A 20,388-nucleotide genomic window follows, 5' to 3' on the forward strand; every position below is an offset into this window, starting at 1 on the left:
TGCCAAGACCCATAGTAATCAAACTGACAAAAATTAAGGACAAAGAAAAATTATTAAAAGCAACAAGGGAAAAATGATAAATAACACACAAGGGAACTCCCATAAGGTTAACAGTTGATTTCTTAGCAGAAACTCTACAAGCCAGAAGGGAGTGGCACGATATATTTAAAATGTTGAAAGGGAAGAACGTACAACCAAGATTACTCTACTCGGCAAGGATGTCATTCAGATTTGACGGAGAAATAAAAAGCTTTACAGACAAGTAAAAGCTAAGAGAATTCAGCACCAGCAAACCAGCTCTACAACAAATGCTAAAGGAACCACTCTAAGTGGGAAACACAAGAGAAGCAAAGGACCTACAAAAAAAAATCCAAAACAATTAAGAAAATGGTAATAGGAATATACATAACAATAATTACCTTAAAGGTGAATGGACTAAATGCTCCAGCCAAAAGACACAGGCTCGCTGAATGGATACAAAAACAAGACCCATATATATGCTGTCTATAAGAGACCCACTTCAAACCTAGGGACATATACAGATTGAAAGTGAGGGGATGGAAAAAGATATTTCATGCAAATGGAAATAAAACGAAAATTGGAGTAGCAATACTCATATTAGATAAAATAGACTTTTAAATAAATAATGTTACAAGAGACAAGGAAGGACACTACATAATGATCAAGGGATGAATCCAAGAAGATATAAAAATTGTAAATATTTATGCACCCAACATAGGAGCACCGCAATACATAAGGTAAATGCTAACAGCTATAAAAGAGGAAATCGACAGTAACACAATAATAGTGGGGGACTTTAACACCTCACTTATACCAATGGACAGTTCATCCAGACAGAAAATTAATAAGGAAACACAAGCTTTAAATGACACAACAGACCAGATAAATTTAATTGATATTTATAGGACATTCCATCTGAAAACAGCAGATTATACTTTCTTCTCAAGTGCACATGGAACATTCTCCAGGATAGATCACATCTTGGGTCACAAATCAAGCCTCAGTAAATTTAAGAAAACTGAAATCATATCAAGCATCTTTTCCAACCACAACTCTATGAGATTAGAAATAAATTACAAGGAAAAAACACTGTAAAAAACACAAACACATGGAGGCTAAAAAATACGTTACTAAATGACCAAGAGATCACTGAAGAAATCAAAAAGGCAATCAAAAACTACCTAGAGACAAATGACAACAAAAACATGATGATCCAAAACCTATGAGATGCAGCAAAAGCAGTTCTAAGAGAGAAGTTTATAGCAATACAATCCTACCTCAAGAAATAAGAAAAATCTCAAATAAACAATCTTACCTTACACCCAAAAGAACTAGAGAAAGAAGAACATACAAAACCCAAAGTTAATGGAAGGAAAGAAATCATAAAAATCAGAGCAGAAATAAATGAAATAGAAACAATAGCAAAGATCAATAAAACTAAAAGCTGGTTCTTTGAGAAGATAAACAAAATTGATAAACCCTTAGCCAGACTCATCAAGAAAAGTAGGGAAAGAACTCAAATCAATAAAATCAGAAATGAAAAAGGAGAACTTACAATGGACGCTGCAGAAATACAAAGCATCATAGAGACTACTACAAGCAACTCTATGCCAATAAAATGGACAACCTGGAAGAAATGGACAAATTCTTAGAAAGGTATAACCTTCTAAGACTGAAACAGGATGAAATAGAAAATATGAACAGACTAATCACAAGTAATGAAATTGAAACTGTGATTAAAAATCTTCCAGCAAACAGAAGTCCAGGACCAGGTGGCTTCACAGGCAAATTCTATCAAATATTTAGAGAAGAGCTAACACCATCCTTCTCAAACTCTTCCAAAAAATTGCAGAGGAAGAAACACTCCCAAACTCATTCTACAAGGCCACCATCACCCTGATACCAAAACCAGACAGAGATACTACAAAAAAAGAAAATTACAGACCTATATCACTGATGAATATAGATGCAAAAACCCTCCACAAAATATGAGTAAACAGAAACCAGCAACACATTAAAAGGATCATACACCATGATCAAGTGGGATTTATCCCAGGTATGCAAGGATTCTTCAATATACGCAAATCAATCACTGTGACACACCATATTAACAAATTGAAGAATAAAAACCATATAATCATCTCAATAGATGCAGAAAAAGCTTTTGACAAAATTCAACACCCACTTATGATAAAAACTCTCCAGAAAGTGGGCCCAGAGGGAACCTACCTCAACATAATAAAGGCCATATACAACAAACCCACAGCAAACATCATTCTCAATGGTGAAAAACTGAAAGAATTTCCTCTAAGATCAGGAACAAGACAAGGATGTCCACTCTCACCACTATTATTCAACATAGTTTTGGAAGTCCTAGCTACAGCAATCAGAGAAGAAATAGAAATAAAATGAACACAAATTGGAAAAGAAGTAAAACTGTCACTGTTTGCAGATGACATGATACTATACATAGATAATCCTAAAGACACCACCAGAAAATTACTAGAGCTAATCAATGAATTTGGTAATGTTGCAGGATACAAAATTAATGCATGGAAAACTCTTGCATTCTTATACACTAACAATGAAAGATCAGAGATAGAAATTAAGGAAACAGTCCCATTCACCACTGCAACAAAAAGAATAAAATACCTAGGTATAAAACCACCTAAGGAGGTAAAAGACTGTACTCAGAAAACTGTGAGCTGCTTATAAAAGAAATCAAAGATGACACAAACAGATGGAGAGATATGCCATGTTCTTGGATTGGAAGAAACAATATTGTGAAAATGACTATACTACCCAAAGCAATCTACAGATTCAAGGCAATCCCTATCAAATAACCAGTGGCATTTTTTACAGAACTAGAACAAATAATCTTAAAATTTGTATGGAGACACTAAAGACCCCAAATAGCCAAAGCAATCTTGAGGGGAAAAAAAAGGAGCTGGAGGAATCAGACTCCCTGACTTCAGGCTATATTACAAAGCTACAGTAATCAAGAAAATATGGTACTGGCACAAAAATGGAAATATAGATCAATGGAACAGGATAGAAACCCCAGAGATAAACCCATGCGCCTATGGTCTACTAATCTATGACAAAAGAGGCAAGGATATAAGAGTCAATCAGCCATATTTGTATGGGTCTATTTCCAGAATTTGTATTGTCTTTCGTTGATCTATGGTCTCTTCCCTTTACCAATACCACATGGTCACGATTACTGTAGCTTGTATAAGTCTTAAAAATCTGGTAGTGTGATTTCTCCATCTTTATTCTTTTCAAAATTATTTTGGCTTTTCTATCAATTTTGCCTTTCTGTATAAATTTTAGAATCAGCTTATCTATACAAAAACACTGCTGAGATTTTGACTGAAATTACATTAAATCTATATATTGTAAGTTTGGAAAGAATTCACATGTTTATGATAGTGAGTTTGCTAATCCATGAACATGACATATTTCTCCATTTATTTACATCTTTGGTTTCTTTTATCAGCATTTTGTAGTTTCAGCATGCAGATCCTGTATAAGTTTTGTTAGATTTATAGCTAAGTATTTATTTCCTTGGAGCTGTTATAAATGGTATTGTCCTTCTAAAAAGAAAAAAGAATATTAAAAGGTATAAGAATAACTTTAGAAGAACTAAGAAAATATAATAAATGAAAATGTCATTGCAGTGGTGAAGAAAGGATGTGGGAAGAAAATATTACAGAGTTCTCATTTGTTACAAATATGATATTAGTGCTAAAAATAATAATACATTCCATATTCTAGAGTTGCTAATACATGGATTAGTGGGTGGGAATGTTGTAAACTAGCTTAAGATGAATTCGATAAAATGGGTTCATATCAAACCGTGATGAGCTTCATGTAATATGCTAAGGTATCTGAAATTTCTCCTATAGATAGAAAAGAAAGGAAATCCCCATAGGCAATGGGAAAGCTACTCAAATAATAACTAGAGTTCATTGGGAGAAGATTTGAAGAAGCCAAAAAAATGATGTGATATATTTTTTCTAAAATAGAAACAGTCTTGTGGTGATCATTTCACAATGTATACAAATATCACACCATTATGTTGTATAGCTAAAACTAATATGTTGTATGCCAATTATATCTCAATAAAAAAGAGTGAAATTTATATCCAAAGTAATTGGTAAATTTTTGTAAAAACGGGTTATTTCTTCATGATCCATGTTTATATTTTTAAGCCAGCACAGAGAAAAAAATGCACCCCTAACACAATGGACCTATCAATAATGAGCCTGAAGATAAATTGCCATTTATTAGAAAGAAATTTTGCTCTTTTAAAAAATAAAACTAAACGTTACTGAGATATTACAAGTATGGATTTCTCAAGGTAGTTTTGGATTTACTATAACAAAAGTGGGCTGCAAACATTCTCCCATGAAACAAACAGCCATTCCACAAATGGCTAGGGCTAAAAAAAAAAAATGAGATGAATATTGTTCTAACTTTTCCTTAAAATAGGCTTTAGCATGTAGCTTTAAAAATAAATGAATAAAAACAAAATTGTTTAGCTCTGAAAAGAAACACAGCTTTAAAAAAATGGCTTGTGGATACACAGAATGAAATATATATATTACACATATATAAAATCTGGAGAACACTTAGTTAACATATAGTAACTACAGACTTGCTACAACATACATTGTTGTTAACCTTTTTTTCTGCACTTTCTCTATATGACATGGATCAGTTTTAAATCCCATTCTCTATAAATAAAATAATAGTAATAAATTTTAAATGCTACCATTAGTATAAACTAATTATGTATTAGAAACCATATGAGGTATATTTATTTTATTTAATTCTTGGCATGTGTTTATAGCTTAGATACCATCGCCTCATTTTACAGATGAGGAAATTATCAGGGGCAAGTCAAAGTATATCAATGTGTAATCAAGGTCATATAGCCAGTAGGCAACAGAGCTGAAAATGGCAACAGAGCTCAGTTTAGCGCGAAAGCCTTCTCTGTCCATTACAATTATATTGTGCTGCCAACCAAGATATAATACTATTCTAATATGGCCTGCACCACTAGCTGGAAGTCTCCATCACTAACACAAAGTCAGCATCTGTGTATCAAGTTCGTTACTGTCATCTAAAGCAGCACATCCCCTTCAACCATCCACCGTGCTACTTTACTAGCTGCATGAGCATCTGGGAAACTTAAATTATATATGATTCATCTTCCCATTAGTGGGTTACTGCAGCAAGGCAGATAAAACTGACTCATAGTTCAGATATTAGAAGAGATGGATGTTTAAGTAACTGTATGCAGAGAAATGTGTATTCTGCCATGTCAGTATTATGAAAATAGAAGTACCACCCCTTAATTTATCTGTTTTGTAAGTTATAAATTTGGGGTTACAGCCATTCTTAAACCGAGTCATCCTTAGAGCCAAAGCCGATTCTCAATAATGTGTGGCTTAAAGAAAGTTATATTGTATGCCTAAACTGCCGGCACAGTACCAGCTGGCTTTTTATATTTAGTCATCTAGCACCCTAAATGCACAGTTTCCACTGCAGGGTTTCATGGAAGACAGGTTTTCTTAGTGCTTTGAGTATACTGTGCCACTCCCTCTGGCCTGCAAAGTTTCCACCGAAAAGTCAGCTGATAGCCTTATGGGAGTTCTTCTGTATGTAACTAGTTGCTTTTCTCTTGCTGCCTTAAAGATTCTCTCTTAATCTTGATTTTTTTACTTTTTAATTGTAATGTATCTTGATACAGACTTTTTTTTATTAACAAAAATTTTTAAGAAGGATATTTATTTATTTTTGGCTGCATTGGGTCTTCATTGCTGTGAGCAGGCTTTCTCTAGTTGCGTTGAGTGGGGGCTACTCTTCGTTGCAGTGCTCAGGCTTCTCATTGCGGTGGCCTCTCTTGCTGCAGAGCATGGGCTCTAGGCGCGGGCTTCAGTACTTGTGGCACATGTGCTCAGTAGTTGTGGCTCTCGGGCTCTAGAGCGCAGGCTCAGTAGTTGTGGTGCATGGGCTTAGTTGCTCCACAGCATGTGGGATCTTCCCAGACCAGGGCTCAAACCCATGTCCCCTGCATTGGCAGGCATATTCTTAACCACTAAGCCACCAGGGAAGTCCCAATGTAGACTTCTTTGGATTCATCCTCCTTAGGACTCTCTGTGCTTCCTAGACCTGAATGTCTGTTTCCTTCCCCAGGTTAGGGAATTATTGAGCTATTACTTCTTCAAAAAAGTTCTCTGCTCATTTCTCTCTTTCTTCTCCTTCTGGACCCCTGTAATGTGAATGCTAGTACATTTGATGTGGCCCCAGAGGTCTCAAACTACCCTCACTTTTAAAAATTGTTTCTTTTTTCTGTTCATCTTGGATGATTTCTACTACTCTGTCTTCCGGATCACCAATTCATTCTTCTACAACATCTAATCTACTGTTGATACCTTCTGCTGTATTTTTCATTTAAAGTTATTGTAGTCTGAAGCCCTGATGTATTTTTTTTTTTTTTTACATTTTCTAACTCTTCGTTGGAATTCTTACTGTGTTCATCCAACTTCTCCTAAGTTCAGTGAACAGCTTTACCTTGAACTCTTTACTGGGTAGATTCCTTATCTCTGTCTCATTTAGTTTTTTTCTAGGGTTTTGTCTTTTTCCTTTGTTTGGAACATATCCCTCTGTCTCCTCAATTTGCCTAATTTTCTGTGTTTATTTCTATATATTAGGTAGGTCCATTACATCTCTTGATCTTGGAGAAGTGGCCTTATGTAGGAATATCCTACCAGATCCAGGATCCATCAGCATGCTAGATGCTAGCCCTGGCCATCAGAGCTAGATGTTCCAGGAGTACCCTCTATGTGAGCTGCACATGCCCTTCTACTGTGGTGGGGCCAGTTACTGTGGGCATGCTGATAGGCAACCTGGTCCCTGGCCCAGCAGGCTGCGAGGTCCTGCCTTGTGTGGTTGTATGGGTTTGCTGGTAGGTAGTGCAGGACCCTGGCGTGGCTGGATTTGATTCCTGGTAGTACACACCTGGGGCAGACCCAATGGTGAGCAGGGCAGTCTCCCCATGAGGCTGGCTATGCAGCCTGGTGGTTCATGACAGCTGCAGGCCTGCTGGTATGTGGAGCATTTTCCCCATATGGCTGGCTGTGTGGCTCAGCCATTCATGACTACGGCAAGCCCGCTGGTGGGTGAGGCAAGGCCCTTAGAGCTAACAGGCTAGACAGAGGATTCCAAAATTGTGCTTGCCAGCACTGGTATCGTGTAATAGAACAAGATCTCAAAAGTAGCTGCGGCCAGTGTCTCCATCCCCCAGGTGAGTTCTAGCTGCCTCCTGCCTCTCTGAGGGGATCTCCAAGATCAGCAAGTGCGTCTGACCCAGGCACCTTTCAAACTATTGCATCTGTGCTGGGATTCAGAGCACGTGAGATTTCATGCATCCTTTCAGAGCAGAGTTTGTTTCTGACAGCTCTCTGGCTCTCCTGAATGTAAGCCCTTCTGATTGTTAAAGACAGAATTTCTGGGGACTCATCTTCCTGGTGCAGGACCCCAAGTTGAGAGCTCAGTGTGGGCTTCACAACCCTCACTCCTCAGGGAGGATATCTGCGGTTGTGATAGCCTCCTTGTCTGTGGATCACCAAACGGGAGGTGTGGGTCCTAATTATACCATGTCTTCATCCCTCCTACCCATCGCCTCATCGTTCCTTCTTTATATAGTTGTGGAAAACATAGATAATTGTCCTGTAAGTAGTTGTAATTTGAGTATGCCCATGGGAGGTGGTGAGATCAGGGTCTTCCTACCCCACCATCTTGATCCCTCTGTCAAAATTATTTTTAATTAACAAATTTCACTAAAAGTTTAAATCAAAGAAAAAATAGTATAATTGCCTCCAAGAGAGCAATATCTCCTGATTTTGATGATATGAATGCTAGAACATCTATGGTTGTATTCATATCTGTTCTAAGTGTAGGTATGAAAATAATCACAGAAGTTTGGATTCTGCATCCCAGTCTCCTCCTGTGTTCCAGGAAATGGACAGGGTGCTTCATAAAAAGATGTAAGAACCTCCTTTATGTACATTATGACATAGTGGTAATGAAATCTAAGCTTGCCAGCTGACTTCTGGCCTTGAATACATTATGGTTTATCTGATTCACCAGCATGGAATGGAGCGGATTTAGTGTTTTCCTCAGAGATTATATATCAGATTCATTTTAATCTCCCTAAACAAGACTATTCCATTCATTTTAACATTTGATAGAATCAGCCCATGTTTAGAGCAAGCCATATAGACAGCTCAAATCAAATCCATATTATTTAGCTATAGGATTTTAAAGTTTACTTAGTTAAAAAAAGGCAAACAAATGTGTTACTTCTTTATTTTCAAACTGTCTAGAGTTATACCATGAATTATGAGGTTAGAGCTATAGTTTCTATTATATTGTGGCTGGTGACTTATTTGTTTGTTTATTTATTTTTTATTCTCAATACCTACTCTGAAATGCCATACGCTCTTCAAACTAACATAGTATTTGAGTAACAGCAGAAAAGGACAGAAAACCAAATATATTGTTGACAATGGTATCATGTGTGCTATATTAACAGCAAGCACAGGAACTGTGGGATAATGTTATAGAGATAGTTAAGGATGTTAGGGATACCATCTAGCGGGAAAACAACCCCTGAAATGGTTTCTACATGGTTTTAAATGTGAGATAAGCCAATTACTCCTGCCTGATTAGCAATGGGTGATAGGGCTCGTCAGAATGAATTTAAGCATGATAATGTCAATTTTAGTGAAATGGGAGGCATTCAATATGTTTAGGTATCATAATGAAGTATACATGGTGGGAAGTGACGCTACAGAGTTTGACTGGGACAAGATTATGAAAAGCCTTATAGCCTAGTGAGGGATCATAACCATTAAAAATTTGAGATGGTCGGGGCTTCCCTGGTGGCGCAGTGGTTGAGAATCTGCCTGCTAATGCAGGGGACACGGGTTTGAGTCCTGGTCTGGGAGGATCCCACATGCCGCGGAGCAACTAGGCCCGTGAGCCACAACTACTGAGCCTGCGCGTCTGGAGCCTGTGCTCCGCGACAAGAGAGGCCGCGATAGTGAGAGGCCCATGCACCGCGATGAAGAGTGGCCCCCACTCGCCACAACTAGAGAAAGCCCTCGCACAGAAACGAAGACGCAACATAGCAAAAATAAATTAATTAATTAATAAACTACCCCCAACATCTTCTTTAAAAAAAAAAAAATTGAGATGGAGAAATTATAATAAAATAATAAAACAATTTTAGAATCTCATTGTCCATATACTTTCAAGACTGGCTTATGTATTGAAGAGAGACGATCATTCAACCTTTAGCCGAAAATACCCCTGCTAACAATTTATGGGCAATATTAAAGAGAGTACTTGAGTAATCAAAGAATTAATCCATATTTAATATGTGACTCTTGTGGGTTTCTCACCCAAGAAGTGACTTTAACTATATGTAATATACTTACTTTCTGCACCCCCAATTCCTTTGATTTGTGTCCTCAGGTGAGCTTTAATTTATGGAAGAGAAGTGTTAAAAGCCAGGAGAGAATCTAGATATGGTTGGAGAAGAATAGAGGAGAAAATTAAACAAATCATTCATAGCGTCTACTGGGATAAGATTATTGTCAAGATAATGACTCCTGCTTTAACAACAACCTAGAAAACCTATCTGCAGCCTTATGAGTCCTTTAGCTTCTGAGAACCCCAGAAGGCCCCTCTGTTAATAAGCAAGCTACACTCTTCACAAAAAAGAACAAAGCAATAAAACAGATGAAACTTATTAATATAATGTTGACCAAAAGAAGAGCAGAATATGTATAGTAAGATGCAATTGTATAAAGTTAAACAACAATGTTACTTAGAGCACTGTGTATGGGCAGTACAAGTCCAAATAAATAAGTTTTTTAAAAAAGGTCATGATTAGTACAAGGTCAAGACAGTGATTACCTCCAAAGAAGAACAAAAAGGACATCATCAAAGAGGTAAATCATATAAAGGGTTTCTAGGATGTTAAAAGTGTCTTGTTTCTTCACCTGGGTGTTGGTTACATAGATGATTCTTTTCCAATTAATTGTTTTTTGTACTTTTATATCTGATGTGATATATTTTACAGTAATATTTTTAAAAGGAACTAAGAATACCTAATTTTTTCCAACTCTGGAGGATTAGCAGAAAATAAAAATTGAGCTGGGCCTTGAAGAATAGATAGAACTAACACAGGTCAAGATGAGATGAAAGGAATTTCCAAAGATATAAAACTGCATGGCCAAAAGGAAAGAGGTAGAGTACCAAACAGATAAGTCTGGCTGTATTGATGGGTGTATGAAGGAAGAAAAAGGAAAATTAAGCTAGAACACTATAGGCAAAGGAAACCCCTGAAAACTAAGCAAATTTGTTACAATGACAGGATTAAGGTAATGGTATTTTACCCAAGTAAGAGACCTGGATTATTCCTCTGTTTTCCCTATGCTCCACCAGCAAACTCATTTCATCCCAATACCCTGAACCATTGGGACTTAGAACAGGCAGGGCTGAAAAATCTTTAGCAATTGCCTCCTTCCAGGACTGAGAGCGCTTTAACATATCCACTTCCAACACCATGGAGTTTTAAATCCATCAACGCCTATTCGTCCTGGTCTCCAAGACTAAAGTTCTGCTTTGGTTCCTATATATGTTGCTTTGTTAGTTCCTGTTCCAGAAACAGCCCTAAAGTGGTTGAGCCTTTCAGGTTACAACTACACAATTCAGGTTCCCTGTCTCTGTGTTTCATCTGCCTAATGGGACACCTTTACTGCACTCGGAATCTGGCACTGAGTATAGTTTGCCTTTTTGAGGTCTGTGTGCCCATCTCCCTGAGAGCCCCTGTTATCTAGGCTGCTCTGCAGGTAATGTGGGCTTAGCACCTCCTCCTCAAAAAGCCTGGCTGTAAAACGTGTGGACAAGTTCCAAGATGGATTTGCATCTCCATTTCCAACTTAAAAAATAGAAATGATATTCATTGTTCAGCAAATAATGGGAATGAAAATCAACTGCTACATATGCAAAGAATTAATGCTTTATTTCTTGCTATGTTTATGCTAAAAATATCAACATCACTATTCCTAAAAGGGATGGAAAAACTGAATAAATATATGTTGCAGTTATCAACTATAGATTATTATTTTTTAATTCTATTTTCATTTTTAGGAGAAATTCAATCCTATTTGCCCAGACATGTAACAAAAATTATCTTTGAAATATACCATTTCAGTAAACTCCTTGACAAGAAATGAGAAAAATCCAAGAGTAATTTCTAATGTCCTCTAAAGTTTTTCCATTCATTAATTGTGATGACGCATACATAGCATTTTCCTTTCCCTTAAGAATGACGAGCCTCCACAGTAAAAACAAACACATGAGTACATTTTAAAAGTCTTGGATGTTTATATTTTAGCTAAATGAACAATTTATTGATTTAAAAAAATGAAGAGCCTTTGTTTTCAGATATTTTGTTTTTATTTAATATCGTCCCCATAAAACAATTATAAAAGAGGGTGGTACGAAGCAATTAAAATAGCTTTGTTTATAAATTATCCCTCCAGAGACTATGATTTGTAGTGATACATCTGTTTTCACAAATAATGATTATAATAACATTGCGTGACTACATTTTCTTCTATGTAAATATTTGTGTCCACCCAACTTATCCCACATTACTCCCACTGAAGCTATTACTGATGTGTGCTGCTTAGAAACTTCAGTGTTTTGACATGTCTCAGTTCTGTTTCCTTGCCTGTTGTATGAGTCAGCGTGCCATCCAAGGGAATTGTCAGCTCTCAGTTATTCTGTTTCATGTGTGAAATACATGAAACATTAAAATACAATGTTTTTTCTACGGCTGTTTTCTGTGCAAAATTGTAAATCAATTTCAATTTCTAAAGGGGAATATTAAGAGTGTCTGCCCATATTTACTTGTGTATTACTATCAGTCAAGACCCTTTAACTGCAGATAATTGGCAGTTACTCAAGCTAGCTCAAGCAGAGGGGGAAAAAGAAGGAATTCAGGCAGTCCTCCCAGGACAGAAAAGAGATCAGGAACCTTGGTGGAATTGTCTCAACTGTCTTTACGTACATCCCTGTCTGAAAACTGGCTTTCCCTGCTTCGAAGTGCACAGAGGAAACATGAATGCCCCATGCTCCTGAGTTGTTAATATACGTATTAACGTATAAACTACGTATAAACTTCTTAATATACGTAGTATTCCATTCTTTGTTTCTTGGTCTCTTCTCAGTTTTCAGGAGAGTGAAAGAGGTTGCCCCCATCCCACCATGGTGAGAAACACTCCTCATTACAAGGAGTCAAAGCAAACCTAGCTGCTGGAAATCAACAATTCAGATAGGTTGATTTGGAAAATGGTTTTTTAAGAGGGTCAAACACTTTACACGTGTCTACTCTAAACTGTCTTACCCAAAACTAGCCTTTTTGTTTCTTGAAATACACATCTGCACTGTTAGAACCGCCTCTGGCGTCCCTGTGAATTCAGGCCCAGAATCTGAGAAGAGGCCTGAGAACCTAAACAGATATATTTTGTAATAATTAGTCCCTTTAAGAGAAAACACAAAAGTCTTTCTGATCTACTCTGTGATTCAGTTCCCTCAGGTAACTTCGGCATCAACAAATGCAGCTATTCAAGGCCCTGCCGCCTCAATTCTCACACGGAGGCTCGTTAAGCAGGTAGACAATTTGAAACAAAGCCCAGGAATGGATGTTACAAGGAAGAAGCTGTGTGAGTATTAGGCAAAAACAATGCACCATTCATTCCTCTTATTAATGAGCCGTTTCCTCTTCAGGCAAATTATTTCACCAACCTATGATAAAGAAGGGCTTCAGTCAGACCCTCTTGACAAATTGGGCATGTTGCTGGACAGGTGCCACTGTCTTAGAAAGAAACATAAGGCTTTTGCAGCAGAGCTTTCTCACAAAGCAACCAGGAGAGAGAATGCACAATTTGATCAGTCTCAGATGATCTGATCTGCAACTTCAGAGGATTTCTTTATGAGCCCAAAAGACAATAAGTCATTTGGGCAGGAAGGGAAAATGAAGACTTACAGAGAACCAAAGTCAGAGATGAATTTAGTTAGTGGAAGAGAGATCGACAAGACCTACACGGCAGAATATGGGGTTTAGAAATACTATCCTCTTAGCCTTTTTGTTCTGATTTTTAGCAAATCTACAGCTCAGAGGCAGAAGATGCAGAAAGCTGAAGTCATGTTGTCAGTCCAGCCAAGTACTTCCACTGAAAAAGCTCAGTTTTGAATGTACTGCTTAAACATGCTGTTTCATTTTAACAAAGCAAATGTATTTTGATGGGATTGAATTTTTTTAGCAACAGGATAAATTTAACAAAGTCATCTTCTTTGTTATGATTCGAAAATGACAGGACATTTCTCAGCAGAGAATTCTCGTTCTTGTAGCATCATTTAAGAGATGGGAAATGGATGGCAGTAGGACAAAACAGAAAGAAATAACTGAAATTTTACTAATGGGGAAAAAAGATCATAGTACTCTAATACATTAAAGAGAGAAAATAAAGGGGAAAGAAAGAAAGGGAGGGAGGGAGGGAGGGAGGGAGGAGGGAGGGAGGAGAGAGGGAGGGAGGGAGGAAAAACAGGGAGAATCTTGCATTATTGCTTTGAGAAGTCCTACAACCAATATCAATTTGGCTGCTTCTCCCTTTACTCTGTCCTATTTTATAAGATTTTATGGTTTTAATCACTTTAGGGAAGGAAGTGCAATAAAAGAGCAGTGTGATTTTCCAAATACACAGACTCCAGTAATTCCTACGAGATCCCTGTCAGGATTTTGGAATCGAGATTATGACTACTTTATGAAACGTATCCACTGAAGAGAGCTCATTTGTTACTTCATTATAACTAGCATTTACTTTGTGCCAGACAGTCTCAAGGAGCTAAACCACAAAATGAGCAGTGTTTAATATGTGCTTTGGCAGTCATGCAGACTCAAATTAGGATACCTGATTCAGATTACAATTTACCCATGTCTTTCATCCTAAAATTATGTCTCTGTAACTGCTGAGGTATTCTAAGATACTGATTTTTCAGCTCATAGGATTTTCAGCTTCCCATCAAGGACAATTTGAAATATTTCAATACTCAGCATAAAGAAGCTAGTTTCCTCCCCTCACATCCCAAAAACCTCACTCCGGGACAACATAGAGGTGACCTGACTCAGCTCCATCCTGGCACAGAGAATTGATTCTCAGTGAAATGATGGTAAAATGAGAGGTTGGGACAATAATATTTTATCTTTTCCTCTATGTGGTGTTACTACTGCTGGGAGATCATACTGGATCCAATCTTCCCAAACTCTGAAAAACATTCTACCACAAAAGTTGTATTATCTTCCTACCTGACCTGATTTTTTTTAGAACTAGAATCCCTGTTATGGACTATACAGCTATTTCAATTGCAAGTAATATGTTCTATTTTCCTCATATGCAAATTAGTATGCAGACAGGAAATGTTGAGAAATGGTTCTTATAAGACAACGTTGGTAGTAACTGGTTTCTGCACTGGATCAGGAGTTCTCTGTCAGGGAGGGTTATGTCTCATTCATTGTTGTATCTCCAGCTTCTAGCTCAGCACTTGGCACATAGTAAGAACTCAACAAATATTGAAGGAACAGATGGACTTCAAAGGGAGCATCAAGTGGCAAAAGAAGGAGTGCCTCCATTTCTCTCCTATTAGACAATGACACCATTTAGAAAGATAAAGTCCAGTTTAAATTGGGTTTGTATAGTTCTATTGGGTTGGCCAAAAAGTTCTTCCGGGTTTTTCATAGGCTCTTACGGAAAAACCCAAACAAACTTTTTTGGCCAACCCAATACTTCCACAACAAATCAAGATCACCAAAAAATATCACACTTACGAGGGTACCTAATGCCAAAATCCCAAGAGTTAAGCCTGGGTTAAATATGAATCAATTCCTGATAAGGCATTCAACACTAGGCTTGATTACTGTGACAATATATTCATAATTGAAGGGAAATAACCTAACAATTGGGGAATGTTTCAATAGATCAGGGCACAACAATGAAACAATGAAATGAAGTAAACTGTATATCCATGGAAATACTAGTTTTAAAGCACCTTCAACAGCATGATGTATCAAATTATCTGTGCCACATTTCAGAGCCTATTCACCTACTAGCCATGCCTTTTTAAAAATTCTAGCTCCGCTCCAGTGACCAGCTTTGCCTAAGTTCTAAGTGATTCCCATAAGCTCAAGTTAACACAATTTGCTTTATGTCTAATACAGTGCCTCTTCCTTTTATTCCATGGCTTCCCTGCTGACGGTGAGGTGTGGCTCACCAGGGGACCTGCTCACACACTCATGCAAGGGAGTTCATATACTGTAGAGCAGACTATGGACCTGGGGAAAAGAGTCGCTGGTGAATAAATTCTTTTCCCTTTTCTCCCCCCATGACTGACAACTCTATGACGTAGTTCATTAGCTTTCTTAGAAAATGTTTCCACAGGACTGAGTTGAAAACTTTGTATTGGTTCTACCTGCTTCACTTCCCTTTTTCCTTATTCCTCCTCCCTGGAATTGCACTTTCCAATGAAGTAGGAGCACATAAGACTTTACCTCAAGCTCTGCTTTCTGGAGAAACCAGGTAAGACATTTAGAATGTCCTAGAAAGAAGACATGCAGGCTAGGATTTTGGAGCTGGAACACCCAGTTGTTGGATGGCAGCAAGCTCAAGATACTTCTGCAGAGATGTATCACCCTCACGCTCCCTATTATACTACAGTCAGTAGAATCTTTGATCATCTTGACATTTGAGTGAACAAACTGGTCCGCTAATTTAATATCCTACTAATTTGACTCTGTGAACAAGAAGAGGTAAGTATGCTAGTTGCCCTAGTAAGACACATGCATGTCAGAGAAGTAGAAATAAGATCCACGAATCCTCAGTTCTACCACATTAGTGAAGTTCTTCTGGACCTAGTGGCCTATGGCCATTAAGGTAAAGGATGTGACTGCACCTTGCACCTTATACCAAGAAAAAAGAGGCAAAACACCTGTCCTCTGGATTTTGGAGCAAGCATCTACTATACCTTTTCTCAACTCCATTTATTTGGAGACTCTTGACTGGTACTCAGAGCAAAAGAGGGACCCGTAGTACATACAGGCTGAGGTGCGTGTAGCAGTTCTATTTTATTATATTTTGGGGAGTGGGCCTCAGGAGTTCCAGAAAGTATAACAGGTGATCAGACTTCCATGTCAATCACCTCTGTTGTACTGACCTCTTAACTTCAACTCACACCTAGGACCATATGGGGATTTTTTTTTTTTTTTTTTTTTTTTTTTATAATCAACAGAGAAGAAATGAACTTGGGCCTGGTTTACAGGTGAGTTGGCACAATATAAAAGTGGATTGTGGACTGCTGAGCTCCACAGAAGGTGGCCCTAAGGAACAGTGGGAAGCTTAGGCAGTATTAGATGATCCACTTTGTATGGAGGGAGAAGTGACCTGAGGTCCAAATATACAATGACTCCTGGGCAGTGATAGATGTTTTAGTGGCTGGGAAAGGATCAGTAGGGGAAAAAGACTGGGAAATTAGGGATGAAAAAATATGGGGGAACACTAGGTGATCTGGGTACTGCAAGGGGTTTGCTGTAACCGATACAAGAATTGCTTCAGATCTCTCATCCACAGCTGTCTCTTATTCCAGATGCCACTGTGGTAACAAGGCATGCACATGTTCTGACCAACTTTACACTGTGACATCTCGCCTCCTGACTGAAACTTCCTCATTGATGCCAAGGTTTGAGACACAATCAGAGCCCAGTGAACCCCATTTTGTAACCGAAGCACGTGCAATGCAGAAGTACAGGGGTATCAATATTCTGTGAGAAGTTGGCCAGTAGGAAATGCATCTAATGTATAAATTTTCTTCCTTTGTCCCCTGGAAAAGAGGTCCTAATACAGTATGTGGTGTTTCTCATGGAATGGACCCCACGACCAAGTACGCGGCGCTTATTATCCGTCACCTTGCTATCACATTTTTATGCTGGCTTTTCTCTATCCTTTCTCTGCTTCATTTGTTCCTCCCTGACCTGCTGCCTAGTATACTCCAGAATAAAGTCCCAGGCTCTGATTTCTTGAAAACTAGATTAAGACACATGAAAAAATCATCATGGTATAAAGTTATACGACCAAAAACAGAATACAAAATTATATATCTGAATGACTTGTTTTGTAAAAAGTGATGTCTAGAAAAAAATGTTAAGAATATATATCATGAGGGAGATGCAAGAGATATGGGGATATATGTATATGTATAACTGATTCACTTTGTTCTAAACAGAAACTAACACACCAAAAAAAAAAAAAAAAAAGAATATATATCAAACAGAGTGTTAACAAGTGCTATTTCTTGGGAGCAAGACTAGAAATGGTTACTTATTTATTTTATATTCTAGAGTCTCCAAATTTTTTACATTGAATATATGTTATCTTCAAACTCTGAAAAAAATTTTCTATGGAAAAAAGTGTCATCAGGTTTCTATAATAGAAAGTGATCTAAGGACATGGTCATGGTACAATCCACTCCCTGCATGGGAATGGATTTCTTATAAAACAATGAAGAAGGGTCAAGTTCTAGAACAAGCTCAGTTTGCCGCAAAACAGAGATGGAGCTCAACAATGTAGATATGCAGAAGCAAAGAGCATAGAGACACTTGCAGAGATGCAACAGGGGCTGTGAGTTGTCACGGAAGCTAGGACTGGGGCTGAGGACAAGTAGACCCAGATCCCTAGGTACACTGACATCATGGGGGATGGGTGCTGGTTGCAGAACTCATGACGGTGAGATGTCATATTAGCCAAGGTACATGTGCGCTATGTGGCAGTCAGGATGAAGAAACACAGCTTGAGTTGATGGCCAGGGAGCAACATGAGGAAACTAGATACCAGAAAAGGCAGTGCTTCCTAAATTACTTCATGCTGCCTGTCAGCCCCTCTGCCATATTTGTAAAGCAAGACCAGAAATGTACAGTAGCCATCCTGGAAGAATTTTCTGCAGCAATTTATTTAAAAAATAAAGCTAGACCCCTGTAAATGGGGTTAGGCAAGTCATTATAACTTGGAGGTTCATTCAAAGAATACAGTTTTAAAATCAAATGACAAGCACTCGCTGAAACTGACGTTCATTTTACCCACAAAATCAGACAGGACCACAGAACTTCATAGTTTCACTTTTAACTTTCAGTGATTGAGCCCAGTGTGCCCAATCCACGAGGTGAAAATATCCTTGGGGGGAGAAAAGACACATGATGTTGTTTGTCAGAGAGAAGGAAATAGAGGGTAGAGAGAAGGAGACTGAGGACAAGAAGGGGGGGGGGGTAGAAGTAAAGAGGGAGAGGGCCAGCTTCCTGCAAGTGTGTTTCCTGCAGCTGCACGAGGCCCTGCACTTAGATTGCAAGTTTGGTTTAATGCCCTTTTGTCAGGGTCTTGAAATTTTTAATGTTTATTTTGTACAAGTGATAGAGCCGGTCCTGAGGCAGAGAGATAAGGGAAGAGAAGTCAAAATGGAAATAAAGAAACAAAAAAATTATTTTAGTCTAGTTAAGATGAAAGAACTAAGAGGCAAAATGGGCTTTACACAGCAGGTGCTCGGTGAATGTGGCGCAGTATTGAGTTGAGTGGGATGGGGAGAAACTGGGGCATACAAGATATTTGATGCTGTTTTACTGTCATTAACTAAGTGCTCAAAGAAGCGTATCTGTGGCATCCTCTTAGTTTCTCATGACCCGGAGGCACAGAGTGATAGAAAAAGCACAACAGATACGCAAATGTGGTAACGGGAATAAACATGAACACTGAAGCTGAACAAGTTCATGTGCACGTGTGAGGGTTGGTGGCAGGGTTGGGGGGTGTTCAAAGGGTGAGACTGGGGCATCTATAGGACACTGGGATCAGTGACCTGGAAGAGTATAGGGTAGGGGCCAAACAGACAACCGAAGTGCCTTTATACCATATAATGTTGATACATTAAAGTATCAAAAATCCAACCTGAAATGAAATCTACCTCATGGAAAGTTTCCTTACAAATAAGATTATACGATAATATTTTCTTTGTCACGAGCACTGTTTGAGACACTGGGAGTCTGGTGGTGAACAGGAAAGAGCATGAGTCCAGTCCTAAGAGAGTTTATAGCTTAGTGAGCCTACTTACGCAACTCTATTATGAAAATTGTAATCAGTGCTTTGAAGAAAATATAATGAGTTATAAAAATTTATATATTGGACACCTAATCTAGTATGAGGAAGGGAATTTGAGAGCCTTCCTGAAGAAGTAGCATTTAAATTGAGATTTGCATGAATAGAAGTCAGCCAGGCATAGGGTGAAGGAATTATAGGAGCATTTGGGGCACACAGCTACTGTACCCAATTATGTGAGGCCTAAAGACCCCACAGCAGAGAGTTTTGCTTTTCTTTTGTTCCCTGCTGTACCTGACCACTTAGGGCAGTGCCTGACACACAGTATATGCTCAATAAACACTTACAGGATGAATGAATGAATGAATACATGAATGATATGTACTAGGATAGCACTAAAGTTTGAAAAGCCCTGAGCCAATGGGATCAAGATAAAATTAACCCTTCTAAGAGTAAGCAGACTGTAGCCAGTAACAAGTAGATGTGGAAATAGATTCAGGAAATAGTGAGAAAACGGCACTGCTAATTAACCATCAAGGTCTGAAACAGTTTCAATCACTCCCATTCAGAATCACACTCCGCAGAGACAGCACTTTTTCACAAGCTATACATCAAGGAAGTCCACAGTTAAAAAAGCACACGTTATGCAATTCTAAGTAATGGGTCATCCTTTATAGAGACCAGCTCAGCCCTAGTAACTCCACAGACCTTTGAGTAAACTATCATGCATTTCTCATGAGCCATTAAGGCTTGAGTAGAACTGCTTCTGTTTTATTTTCTTTCAGTCTAAGCCAGCTGACCACTGACCAAGACAGAGGGTTTTTATTGCCTAATTCTTAAGTCACTTTGCTGGATTGTTTGACTTGGACAGAAATGTAAGGCTTAACAGAGACTCACTGGGGTGAGGAACTCAGGACTCACCCCCTTTTCTTTTCTACGATTCCAGTCTCCACTAAGGGCTGCCCCACCCACAGAATCAATTTTCTGAAAGAGTGACTTCAGTCTTTGCAACAGAAAGCAAAAGAAAATTGGAACCTTACTTAAATTATTGCTTGCACTTTTATACTTTATAATCACCTAAATGAGAATTTCC

This window comes from Grampus griseus, assembly GCF_964374135.1.
Source record: "Grampus griseus genome assembly, chromosome: 6".
Taxonomy (NCBI): Eukaryota; Metazoa; Chordata; class Mammalia; order Artiodactyla; family Delphinidae; genus Grampus; species Grampus griseus.